The following is a 12,228-nucleotide window of genomic DNA, read 5'->3' on the forward strand; positions in this document are numbered from 1 at the left end:
GCAAGTTATTGAAGAAAAGGTCAGAGCATGAGTGAAAGTGCACAGCAAAGAAGAGAGAGGCTTAGCAGCTCAGAGCAAGGGACACAAAAAAAAATCATTAAAAAAAAAAAGTCAAGACGTAAGAAGGTTGTTTCGCGTCAGAAATGTTTTCCCCCTGCAAACATATTATCTCCAAAGTGCGAGCCGCAAAGTGTCTTCGCTGCTGCTACAACACAGCAGCCGAAGCCTTTCAAAAGCTATGCCACGTAGTGGGAGAGGGAGAGAGAAAGCAGCCACTTTCCCTCTCTCCAAAATGGCTGAGGGCCGGGGTAAAGCGGCTGTGAGCAGAGAGGAAGAGTGGTGCTCCCCATCCTGCTCAGGGGAGGGCTGGGCAATTCAGCGAACATCTCTCCCTCGTTTCCCCTCTCCTCACTCATGCCCTTTGTCCCATTAGCCGTCTTTCAGATCGGACGAATGGCAAGCAGCTGTGTTGTCAGTCTGTAAGAAACTCTGCTTGGCCCACCATGCAAGAGAACTCGAACTAAACGGGTGCGGCTGATATGGCTGATTGTGCGTCTCCCACATGCCCACATCCTGATGCTCTGCACTGTCGCCTGTGTACATGTGTCGTCCTCCTCTACGATTCTGATGTGTCTGTAAAACACTACAGGACAAATGACTTGTGTCTGATTACAGAATATTCTGTATGTATTTATTTTTGAGCCTGATATATTGATTTGCCGATGAGCTATTATGAGCCATTCACAGACATATCGGTATCAGTGTTTATGTTTGATGTGAAAACTTCTTTATATTTTAGTATAATATACATTGCTTGTTGTTTATAGTTATTTAAAATAAAGTTTATGTTTATTACATTTCTTTGTCATAAGGGAGCGATAACGACATCTTAGGGAATGATTGCCATTTTTGTTCAATATATGATATTGTACGACATATCGGAATTGGACATTTTTATACTCAGTCCTCATAAGTCCATATCATTATTTAACAGAAATAAATTACATTAAATATCAATTTTGTTGTCCTTTACATATATATTTGTGTGCACGTGTGGTTGTGTGCACGTGTGGTAGTGTGCTAGTATTCAGGTTGTATGTACTTCTGTGTCAAAATGTTTATCATGAACGCTGAGTTACTTGAATGGACTCCTATCGTCAATTGTATTTCTCGCTGTACGTAACCTCAGCAACACTTCTAATATCACAACAGTACAGCACATTGTTCAAAGCAAGGCTGCTGCAGTCACAAGCACAACATCCTCATCCTGAGGAGCAGCTCAAGGCTCTATCCATGGACCAGTTCTGTTCATCACTCTTTGCTCCAGTGTTCCTTGAAATTCGCTGCAGATTTAAGATTAAACCAAAGTCTGCATGCGACTAAGAAGATCATTTAAAGTGCAGAAAATGGAAAAATAAGAAATGTAAGCAGAAGTTAGGAGACAGTCTTATCGGGACTGCTGAGAGAAATGTGCTTCAGCTCCAATACCACCATACGAATCCAACAACAAGAAGCAACATTAGGCTAAAAGACAACCGGCAACAATCACACAGGCAATGAATTTTATTTTCCAACTCCCCATTCAATAACAAAATATGATGCAACCGGGGGAGATTATTTTATGTGAGCACATCCTGGTTTTTTCCCTATTGCAAAAAACCCAAGGGTGGGTGAAATCCACTTCCATACACTTGATCTTGTTGTTCCTCCTTTACAGCAATAAGCTTTCTGTTTTATACAGTGCAGCACTTGTTCCCGGTAGAATGTTCAGTTGTGGGTTTCCACACACAAAAGATTTACAAAACATTTCCATCCTACATATGAGAAAAGAGCCAACCAGTGAGGTAGTCTGCATTAACATTGGAGGCATTATGAAGTAGCTGATCAAACACTCATGTACTCACATATATAAGCAGTTGCCCTGCTTAAGTGTCACAAGCAAGATGTGACAATCCTTTTTTTATCCTCTTCCTGACCCTGATTTCTGATCTCTATTGGAACTGTCAGCTAATTTGTGCTCATTGATAAACAAATTACACAAAAAGAAACAGCATGAGCCATATTTTAAAGTCACAATAAGTAACTTCACACATATCAGCTTGTTATTGTTATGAAAGAGAACAAATGTTGGGTTCAGGATATTAAGTGCCCTGGATACTAGTTTGCCACAGCATGCCAATGGGCCGCTGTCTGCTCCATGGTCACCACTTGAATCCAAATGAACAGATTTGACTTTCAGGATATTGCCCAGAACCCTGTCACAGCGCCGACACAAGAGGGGGGCCTCTCGGAAAAAAGAGGGCTGAAGAAAACAAGAGTGACCGACATGGGCATAACCCCAAACCTCTAACAAGGTAACCCCTTGAAAGCACTCTCAGAGCCTGGGAAAGTGGGGAAGGAAAGAAGTGGGGTGCAATGAGCAAAAACCTTTAACACATTTTTATCATATAGTGACATAAGGTCAGGGGCAGAAAAGGCAGTGACAAGAACTAATGCCGGAAAAATGCAGATTGTCATTGAATTTGACTGTTTGACTATTTTTTTTAATTTTGTGCATTATCTTCTATCGATCTTGCAGTAGCTCTCTTCATCACTGTTGATCTCAGGCCTCGAGGTAGCCTGTACGTGTTAAAAATCTACCCAACTTCAAAAAAATGTTCCTCTCTATTACAACATCTCTGTGTGACATAAAGTAATCATTTACTTAATGTTATACTGGTGTTCAAGTGAGGCATTTATTACGCAGCGATACAGGTACAGTTGTCGTATCAATGACTCTTTGTTAGAGAGACATTCTGGTCCCTGTTTTCTGGGTTCACTCCATACCCTAATTGGTCTGAGTTAAAACTTTTCACCAAACTGTCGCCTACACTTTAAACCAAAAATTAAATAACTTAAAATGCCTTCACACTGTTAGTTGACAGACTTTGGTCTGCTTTTGCACTCTCATCTTAAAGGAGTGAAGAAAATGTTCATTGTAATACTGAAAATCACCGTTATTGATCACTTCTACTTCTTTAAAACCTTCATTATGATAATGGTTTGAAACCCATGGATGTCTTCATTTACATATGACTAATAATCTATTTAGTACAATTAAGTATAATATGCATGCTTATATGTTTAAGCAAATTAAATGCACAAAGGGGGAATTATACATGGTATATTATACTAATATTGATCAAAAGAAGATTCCAGGAAAGGCAGCAGCAGCAGCATCCATAATTTAAGCACCTCTCATAACAGTCAGCATTTCAGTTCTTTCTAGTCTCTTTCTTCTATATTTGTGTTATGTGTCTGGATTAATTTAATACAAAAACCTACACATGTATGAGGTTCTAGTCAGCGGTAACCTGTGTGTCCAGTGATGTTCCTCTTATGATTCCTGTCTTGGCTTTTTATTGAAAATCACAATCCCTACTCAGAGTACATACGAGAATGAAATTTAACATCCCAGGGGGCAGGTACTGCAAATGGCTGATTTTAATTGTTTGGATAGCGCAGTCAAAACATGATAGGCGCCCAGAGCCCAGTCTGTTGGCTGTATTATCTGAGGAGCTGGCAAAACTAGCGCACATGTGATGACAACCTGCAGCACACTGCAGGGTTCACACACATCAGGGCGTGCATGGAGATAGAAGGTGTAAAAACAAAGGTTGCTTTTGTAATGTGAATTTTCTGCACAGACTTTTGTTGTGTTTGAATAATTCAAACAGTAATGACACTTAATCATTTGCCAGTTTGCTCATCTACAACTCCAAATCATAAATATCCAAACAAATGAAAGTATTAAGATGAAATCATTGGTGTTTACAGTATTTGAAGCAACAGGATTATTTTCTTCTGGCAAAATACTGGCTGGCTGATCAATATATATAGGTTGCCTGATAATATCGTCCGTGTTTATGTTTGCCGATAGGAAAACTTTTATTTTATAGAATAAACAATGCAGATAAGATGAGTACTCATGTTGTTGTTGTTTTCTAAACTCACGTTATATATATATATATATACATGTTTTTACTTCTTAATATTGGTATCTGTCACCAAAACTCCATATCAGTCGGGCTCCATTTGCACAATTTGATAAAAACAAAAGCAGACAGAAGGACATTAGATGTATCCACCTGTCTGCCAGACATTTACTAGAAGAAACATGTAGTTGATACAATATAATTGTATTGTAGGAACAGTTCTGTCCACATTGTGTCTCACAGGGATTTAAAGTTTCATGGAAGTAAGTACAATGAATTGTAAATTCAAACACAAGCTGTGGACACACTGGATAAAGCAAACTGAACTAACCTCAGTGTGTTCATGACTTGCTTTGTTTCGTCTCTCTGTGGTTGTGTTCCCTACATGTGTTGTCTTTAGAGATATCCATAATTGAACGTGTGTGAGGTGTATATATTCCAGCTGTCTTTGAACAAGGCCTTCATGTAGATATTCAGCCTGGTGCAACAAAATGGGAGTGTGAAAAAAAGGCACTGCTGTAGAGTGTAATCAGACAAGAGAGCAGGATAAAGCACCAGTGGGAGACACCAGACGGCAGCAGTATTTATTACTGTACATTTTCATTCACGCTCACATACATCTTTGCTTCTTGATGTTTCGCTCGGTTTTTATTTCTTTTCCCCTCTCTTTCATCTCAGCCATCTCTTGCAGTTGCCTGTCCCTCACTGTTCCCTCCTCTCGCTGCTCTCCCCCACCACCACCACCACCACCATCAAATATTCTGCTCACGCACAACTGCGGCACCCTTTCTCCAGTCCTCCCCATTAATCCACACCACAGACATCTTGGCCCACTGTCTCGTCTCTCTCTTAATGTGCACTCAAAACTCTCGAAGTCTGGGCCATTTCAGTGCAGAGAGCCTGAGCATTTCTCACAAGCCATGAGGCCCGACGCCGAACATTCTTGTTACTGTACAGACAGACTGGTGGTATATCACACTCTCCCCTCCCCCTACATACAACTGATTAAAGAAAAAAGAAAAGACAGCATACTGGTCAAAGTAAAGGTTAAGGTCAGGATAAGTAGCACTCCAGTCCTTTGGTACACAGTATGCAATCTGTATGTTCAGCTATGTTTAACAGATACTTTCACCACTACAGATAAAGCATAAAAAAAAAACACCTCAACCAACTTCCAAGGTTTCCTCTTAGAATTAAACTAATGATATGAAATGATAAACTTTTAATAACTTTTGAAATGTTACATTTTTGTTTCTCAACTTTAATATCGCTGAGAGAAGCTTTTACGTACAGCTGATCATGGTTGGACTATACTGCAGTGTTTGACATCATCCCAGAGACAAAGTTCAGAGTACAACAGCCTCTTAAAGATGCTTCGCGGAAGGGGCTGAGAAAGGAGTGAGCACAATGACATAGCGGGGGTTAGGCTGTAGGAAGAAGAACAAGATCTAATTACTGTATTAATTACTTAATTTCTATTCATCTGCAGGATTCACTGGCTTGTACTAATCACTTAAAGAATGCAGCCAAATACGCGATATTAACACATCTTCCGTGACAGGAGGAAGAGCGCGGGATATGGGAGACAGGGGATGAAGAAATGCAGAGAGCTACAAGGAAATTAAAGCAATGATTGATGGCACCTATTTTTTATTAATTTTTTTGTTCAACCCTAAATGTTTTTATGCGGCAGAAAAATGTGGATGAATGGACACAATATATACAGAGTAGAAACCCTTGGGTGAGTCTTGAGTTCACTCCTGCCGCCTCCCTTCTCTGAAATAAGGGCTCAAGTTAGATTTTGCAGCAGTGCTTAGAAATAGCCCACCGTGCCTCATCAGCGACCCTCCTCTCTTTGCCATTTCTTTCTTTCTCTCACCCTCCACTCCTGCAATTTAAGACCCTTATTTCCCTGCCCTCGTTCCCCTCCCTCCCTCCCTCCCGGGCTCTCTCATTCATTCAGTTTAATTTTGAACTCTGCACTGGTAGACAGGCAAAGAGGGTAGCTCCATGGTTACCTGGCACCAGGCCATCTCATTACACTGCCAATTGATTCTGGCCTGCCGCCATGTCCGCTGCCTACCCCCCACCACCAGTCCCCCACCTTCTCTGTACCCCAGACCGTCTGCAGCAGAGGAGATTTCAGAACACACAGGGAGGAATGAGGCAAAAAGCTTCACTAACATATTCTTCGCTCGAATTTACGCACCTCTGCACGCGGTGAGAGCACGGACAAATAAATCAAGGACTCACCCACGTAACTAGCACAGGGAAAGGAAAAAAATTATTAACCACTCCAAACATGCACCAACACGTACACGCCAGTGTAGCTGCAGCAACATTAAATTGTTTAGAAGATCAAAAAATGAAAACTATTCCAATCGTAATTTCCACTCTCACTGTCAACGACTTATCAAACCCAAATATCCGGAAAAGTAATATAGATAGTGATATTCTATTGTATCTACTATCAATGAATTTTCTTTAAAAAAAAAAAAAGATTCAAAATTGCAGCAATTCTGCAATGGATGGGGATGAAAACGAGTTTTTCAAAGAAACAGAGAAATGTGTAATTAGAAATCAAACTATACTGCAAATAGTATCACAGGAGTCAACACAAATTATTATGGGATGTCAAGAATTTTTCACAACACATTAAGTTAACATCTATGCTTGACAATTTGTGAGAACATTTAGGTTTTGCACCATGAATTTTTCATTAATTCACAAGAAATTATTTAAAAATACATTATTCAAAAGTTTTATTAGTATAAATTAATTAAACATTTTCTATAATGGGTGCCACCGGGCATCTGATTTATCGTGTGTTTGGTATTTTTCATTTTCCCCAGGGATCAGTAACTGGTGGTTGTTTAATTTCAGTTGTAATTGGACATTTATTGGCAGTTTATGAATAGGATTGGATGCATTTTTTTCCCAAAGCCTCATAAAGCCAGACCCAATCTGAAAAGATGAACTTATGAACTGTTAAAAATATGGACATAGTCCCTCAGATATCAATAAGTTTCAGAAGACATGTTTTGAAGTCTGGTTTTTCTATTGTAAAATTACATTGTTTAGGATTCTGCACGGTGAAACGTCAGCTCATTATTGCATTACGATCGGTGTATCAATTACAGTGCATCACAGTTGAATGTTGGCACCAAAACATTCCACAAAATCCCATCTGGAATCACAAGCACAATGGTGCATTGTTACCTTGAGGGAGTTGCAGGCACTTGGTTTGACACAGTGACAGAACTTTGACACTGGAGTGAGTCCTCATACAACAGCAACACAAAAAGATGTCACTGCATTTCAAATGGCCTTCCTCATTAGGGAATATTGAGCAAACACAGTGGTGATGAGGTGTTTCACACAGAGACGCACATTTCACTGGTGTTAGACCAAACTTAATCATTGTAGGTCATTCCTAATATCTACTCTGCTCCAAATTATAACATGCAGCCCATAGCCAAATAATTCAGGATTAATGTGTAATGACTTATCTTACTCTCAGTCAGTGGCAGAATAAAGGGGCAGGTTCAATGAAAAAACTTCATGTTACAGAGCATCTGTAGGTGTGACTCAGACAGTTGTGGCTGTTCTGTCCTTCTGCCACTGGTGGCAGATGCTGGGGTCGTGGCCTCTGGGTCAGCAGGGATTTCAGGGGATCAGGAGTCAGAGGGATCATAAAGCCATATGACGTGTGTGTGCGTGTGTGTGTGTGTGTGTGTGTGTGTGTGTGTGTGTGTGTGTGTGTACAGTGCTTTTGATATCCTCACAGAGCCATTCATTTATGTTCCATTTAAAAGCTTAAAAAGCAGATCATTGTGGTTTTTGTAAAGAGAATATTCCAAAGAAAGAAAAGTTAATTTGCAGTTGACAAGTTGTGCAACGATGAACAACTGATTTGTATTCATGGTTAATTGAGTACAATGTATCTTTAAAATAAAGACATTTGGAGCCAGTTCAATAAAAGAATACCTCACATATCCAACACATCTTATTGTCTGATTCGCACCAGCACGACAGCAGTAACTGCTTGTAATATTGAGGCTGTATCAGTGTATATCCCACTCCATCCTGGACAGGTGGCATTGTAAGAACACAGTGTTTTTCACTTCACCTGTCAGAGGTTTTAACGTTGCATATTAAATCCAATAATCCATCCCATGTGAGCTGGCTGACCGAGATATGGTAAGAATGAAGAAAGAGAGACACAACACATATGGTCATCATTTACAGATGTCTCAAGCCAGTGAAGCAGAACTATGCTCATTTAAATAGTCTGAACCATGTCATGGTATAAGTATTCAACTATATATAGGAAGAGGAATATAATTTTTACTAAATATGCACATTTTCAATACACTGCCAACGAATTCCAGTTTCATTTATACATCCACTATAAACCAAACAATGGGTTTAATGCATTCCATGCAAGCGCTGGAGTGAAACATCTGCAAATCAAACTCAATCAAGGTGCTTTTTCCTTCACTTTAGTCTGTTGATGCACTTTATTTAAGAGTCAGCCTTCAGAGAATATTCATGAAAAGGGAGCTAAGCAGATACTGTACATATGCACAGATAAATAAAATATGCATGTCGGCCACATTTACTGCTATCTACCTTGAACAGAATCAACATAATATGCATCTTAGAAAATTTATTATACAAAGAAACCAGACAGGTGACGACTAAATCAATCAGCTGCTGCCATATTATCGGGTTCTACTGCAAACTGTGCTGTAATTTGCTGTGTCCTGTCTACATAATTTGCCAAATCAAACATATATACATCATTATATATATTTATGTCCTTTCCAAAATCCTCTATTGTACCGTGGTCTACCGCTAAATTTCACTTTTAGGACTTAAAGATGCAGTTGCATTGTTGAACACAGGGAATACAGAGGAGAGCTGCTATATGCACTTGAACATGAGACTGTAAATCTTAATTTTGTGCCAGTGCTGTGACCTTGGTGAAATCGTTTTTTTTTCTTCCCTACCGGCAACAGTTGGGTAATTTCATGGCTCACGGAGACATAACTTGAGTGGAAATGGATGGAGAAAACTCCACTAGAGAGGAAATCGGGTGCATTTCAGTGCATTTCAGAGTAACATGTGAAGCTTGTGCCTCCACTTATTGAGACCAGGTCTCACTACAAGTGGTCACATTGTGCTCTGCTTTCCTAGTTTATAGCTGGCATAGATTCAGACTGACTATTCTCCAGTCACATGAACTGAGTATCCTCAACCAATGGCATTCTTGATACTAATTTATCTGATTTATAAATTAAGGAAAATACAAGAAAATCATAAAAAATGTAACATATTTGGGTTCATAGCATCAGTTGTATCTGCGGTTTCCAAGTGAATTGCTTCCCTCCAGTGAAATAGTTATAGTAATAACTACAAACTAACTCATTAGTTTAACTTCAAAAGGGACTTCATTCGTCTTCTGTCCATTTCTTGGCTGCTGCACACACTGCACGCCTATTGACTCTGCACCTACAGGACAAGGCCATCAATTTCATCCTAGCAGGTGCCACCCATCCATCTGGAGACAGACAGGTGCCCCATGTTCATGCTATAGAGGAATGAGAGGCCCAAGCTAATTATAACCTAAGTTGCATACAAAAGTATCTGAATAAAAAGTGACATTTAACTGCAGTTAGGATATTAATTTATAAACATTTAAAATAAGTCCACAATTATTTTTTTTTGCTTTTCTTCTCCTTAGATTTGACAATTTTTAACCCACTAAACTTCTGAAAAAGTGCAGAAGTCAATATAAAATGCAGACTAGCTATATCCACCTTCATAGCGAAGCAGCATGATCTTATAACAGTAAATCAAATACATATATGTATGTATATTTTATGGTCAACCTCAAGATTCTCACAAATTATCATTAGCAGTTTTCAATTAGACAAATTTCAGATTTATGGATTTCAGTACATTTTCAGCAACCCTGCAAATATGCAGAAGGCACATGCACAAAAGGTCTACTACTGTTTTAAATGCTTCCTGTCCATTGTTGGACGAATGCTGAAAATAAACATACAATGTGCGTGTCTATAGATAACACAAATATTGCTGTGATGCCGACTGTGGTAATATCACAGCCTGGAGTTCATCAATAAAGACATTTCAGCGAAGAGATTTTTCCAGCGCGAGTCTGTCTCTTCGAAAACGAAGGGTTAGAGATGGGCCTCCCCACTTTGGGGCCCCTTTCCTGTACATGCACATGGGTTGTTTAAGGACACAGTGAACCAGGCTACCCGATCTAGGGAAGGGGCCAGGCAGGGGGAACAGTGACAGGACAGCCAAGTGGAAGAAACTCTCATGGAATCCTAAGAGCTTGAGCTGCTTGGTGCTGGAGGGAGTAGAGCGCGCTGGGAGAGCGGGACGGGGATTGGCTGATGTCAAAAAGAGAGAGGGAGGAGCCTGTTCCCCAGGAAGAGAGTAGATCCATGGACTCTGGCAGCAGGAGTGGGGGGGATAGAGGTGGTGGAGGGGGTGGGGTGTTTGTAAATGCATTGAAAGATGACATTTTCTTATTGTAAAGTTACAAGAGGAGAGACAAATGAAAAGAAGGACTGTTATCACTCCAAAGTCTGAAATGTAGGACTTAATATTCAGTGGGACAAGGTCTTTGGTTTAATGAACAAGTGTCATTCATGAGGTTTTTAAACTAACTTCAGATTTGAGATCAAAGCAGAGCAGCATTGGTTTGATCCGGTTTTACATGAAAACCAATCACACCTGCATTCTTGGCGAAAAGGGAGCAGCCACACAGACCATCTCCCATTGCCCCCCCACCCCCTTCTCCATTTTCTCTCCCCTTGTTACCTGCCCCCCCCCCAACAACCCCCCTCCTCTCCAGCGTTCCTCTCCTTCTGTTGCTCCCCTTTTCTATGTGTGTGTGAGTGTGTCTGGGTTCTGCTGGAGAGGCTTTGTCTGCGAACACTGGAGCCCGGACCGGCCCACAGGGGCCAGATCCATGAATACCCACACTGTGAGAGCCACTCTTTCACTTCACACCACTTTCTCTACTGGAATGCCTGAGCAGTGAGGTAAGAAACACACGCATGCACTGTCATGTGCACGCATGCACGTGCACGCACACATGCATACAGTACGAGTGCACACATTTTCTCACTTTTTCTGCCTCGTGCGTGTGCACTCACTTCCACACATACACCGCACTTTACACACAAACTGAGTGAGTCATGCAGTGATGAAAAGCCAGTGTTTTGTGTGTGTGAACCCTCTCACCCTGGACTCACATCCTGAGAGCCTTTCTCCTCCATCAGTCCCTGCCAAGCTCTCCCTCTAATTAAAGACCACTGGGTCCAATAGCATTGGCCCAGCTTCCCCCAGACCATGCCCCTTCCCCAGCTCATAGAGGTCCTGAGCGGAGTAGAGTCTATGTGGAATGTGAATGACTGCGGTGGTTAACAACTTCTCAGGGTTTCTAATTCCCCAGTTAATGGTGTGCTTGGCCACAAGACTTGTCAGTTTTGCGGAGAGGCTGGCCTAATAGATAGATTTCTGATGACGAGGTATCGCTCACAAAAGCATCTCTAAAGGCGTTTACATTTTTAATTAACAAGATTACAGCATAGAATGATCAAATCTTATCCATGAAAACTGCTTAATGTGCTTTCCGATCGATCAAATCTAATTTTGTCAATTGAATTCATAGGAATTGACTGTAACATTAATATAGTGACACTTCCAGAGCCTGGGCCTGTATTCAATTAAAGGAAAGGAAGTCTGAGCAGGACTCTGCAGGTAATATTTGATATCCAGTTGCACAATGATTTGTGCACTGTCAGCTCTGTCAGTTATTGAAGCAGAAGAAAGATTTTTATTTTATAAAGGTTGCATGTCATTTAAAAAATTGTGCTGTTTGGTCCATTTGGCTGCGATTATGCTGCAGTACGTCAGCAGGCAAAAACGCCAACAAGCCAAACGTGCAAGGGGGAGGCCATTCCATCTGTGTGCAAAGTATGTGTCAACTGTAACTGAATTGGTCAGTTCGAGCTCTATTTTAGGGGGCATATTTTGTCACAACTTGATTTGTTTCAGTGAATATTGCAGAAATCTCATGCAACTGGGAAGCAAACAATTAATGGCAATCTGGGAAACTGCCGAGCGTAATGAAATAAAGCAAAGCAAAGGAGAGAAATAATAAAAGATTTAAGAAAGAGAGATAAAAGAGATAAAAGAAAGTATATAATAA

At 40.5% G+C, this 12,228-nt stretch overlaps 1 long non-coding RNA gene across 1 annotated transcript in view; it reads right to left on the reverse strand.

Annotated features, from left to right (window-relative positions):
• Positions 1-12,228, reverse strand: part of LOC109628528 (uncharacterized) — a 65,279-nt gene that overhangs the window by 26,768 nt on the left and 26,283 nt on the right. The gene's annotated exons all lie outside the window — the stretch shown is intronic.

The sequence above is a fragment of the Paralichthys olivaceus genome, chromosome 15 (assembly GCF_024713975.1).
Source record: "Paralichthys olivaceus isolate ysfri-2021 chromosome 15, ASM2471397v2, whole genome shotgun sequence".
Lineage (NCBI taxonomy): Eukaryota > Metazoa > Chordata > Actinopteri > Pleuronectiformes > Paralichthyidae > Paralichthys > Paralichthys olivaceus.